Genomic DNA, 1,831 nt, shown 5'->3' on the forward strand with positions numbered 1-1,831 from the left:
CTTGTTTGTTTCTCTTCCCCCCGCCAAAAAGGAAAAAAAAAAAAAAAAACAACAACCAACCCCAAAAACCCCAACCACCTTCCACCGGGCTCTAACAAAACCCCGATGGAACAAACACCGCGTCTGGGAGAATAAATTAATCCCTCTTTATGCTCTTCCCCCCGCCAAAAAGGAAAAAAAAAAAAAAAAACAACAACCAACCCCAAAAACCCCAACCACCTTCCACCGGGCTCTAACAAAACCCCGATGGAACAAACACCGCGTCTGGGAGAATAAATTAATCCCTCTTTAAACAGCCTGACTCAGGGGCCGGGTGACGAGGGAGCTTGTTTTCTTTTAAAATAGGACGCGAGCGGGCCGGATTTCTGTAAAAACTGGCGAAATGCTAACGGTAATAGGGAGGAATAGGGACGGTGGAGCGTGCAACCCCTCCCTTTGCCAACTGAGTCACAATTTTCCCCCCTTCTGTCTGCGAAAGACTGACTTAAAAACACCGCTGTTTATGTAATTCCGAAGAAAATCCAGTGTACCAAAAAAAAAAAAAATTAAAAAAAAAAAAAATCCTCCCCGGGCTTTTGTGAGCCGAGCCCTTTCACGCCGGATTGTTTTCTGATGCCTCCTGCTCTTTTTGAGCTTGAAAACATAAAATGTGTAATTGCAGCAGTAGCAGGGGAAGAAAAAAAAAAAAAAAAAAAAGCAAGCCCCACACATCACCTTTCTGAAGGTAAAATAATCCTCTTTGGCCATTCCCAGCAGCGGTCACTCGCTTACTCACTGTCCTCCTCGGAATTAAACCCAAACCCAACCCGTGACACGAGTTTGAAAACCTGAGTTGAATGAATAAATCCGCCAAGAGCGAGCACCATTCCTTTAGAGAGGGAAAAATTATTCCCTTGCAAGTACCGGGGGATGAGTCACTCGCTTGGGTGCTCTGCCTCCGAAAACACGCCGGGAATGTTCCGGGGAGCCGGTACCGGGAGCTGGGCGCTGGGTTTTCCGCCTTTTCGTGATTAATGCGGGTGATGCCATCGAGTTTGGCTGAGGTCTTGTGAATTATTTCTCACTCTAGTGGGCAGTTGTGATTCGCACGTAGGAAACTTCACGCGCAGAAGTTAATCTCCTCCTTAGTTTAGGGCCGTCTCCCTCCGAGTCGGGGCTGGTTTATCGCCTTTCTGCCTCCCAGGCTCGCAGATGAGAGTTTTCCAGGGGAGATCATTTGTAGGCTGGCAATATGGTATTGCAGCAACCCCTGCGAGAAATGCCAAGTAATACTTTCAAGTGCGTGTCCGGCTTCTTGCTGCTCGCCTTTCTTTTTTTTGAAGGGTACTGTATTTTGAAATAGCGATGTCACGCTTTGATGTAGGAATAGGCTTTGCTGCTTTTAATTAAGGAGTCAGCAGTTCACTCTCCTAACGTACTTAGCTATGTGCGACTTGGAAGCATCTTCCTAAACCTGTGACGTGGAAATTTTCCTCTGATTTTTTTCCTATTTTTCTTTTTTTTTTTTTTTTTTTCCCCCAAATAATAAAGCGCTAAGACCTCATAATAAATGCTCAATATTGTTTCTTGAGTCATTTTGTTAAAACCATCGATTTGGGGTGCGAGCATCCTAACGCGCCCAGCAGAAAGCACTGTTAAGGTGCTCCTGACGTGTGGCTTTAGCTTTAGTTCTTCCCGCTCTCGCCAACAGCCAAGATCCAACTGATTCGTTAAAACCAGTCTCAAAAAGTGGATTTAAGAGCCCCTCCCGCCCCCTGGCCCCGGTATCAGTTAAATAACAAATGTGAGTGACTCGAATATTCACGCTCGTTCCTGGTGGGGGGCGCTTTAC

The sequence above is a fragment of the Egretta garzetta genome, unplaced genomic scaffold (genome assembly GCF_000687185.1).
Source record: "Egretta garzetta isolate BGI_Z169 unplaced genomic scaffold, ASM68718v1 scaffold120, whole genome shotgun sequence".
Classification (NCBI taxonomy): domain Eukaryota; kingdom Metazoa; phylum Chordata; class Aves; order Pelecaniformes; family Ardeidae; genus Egretta; species Egretta garzetta.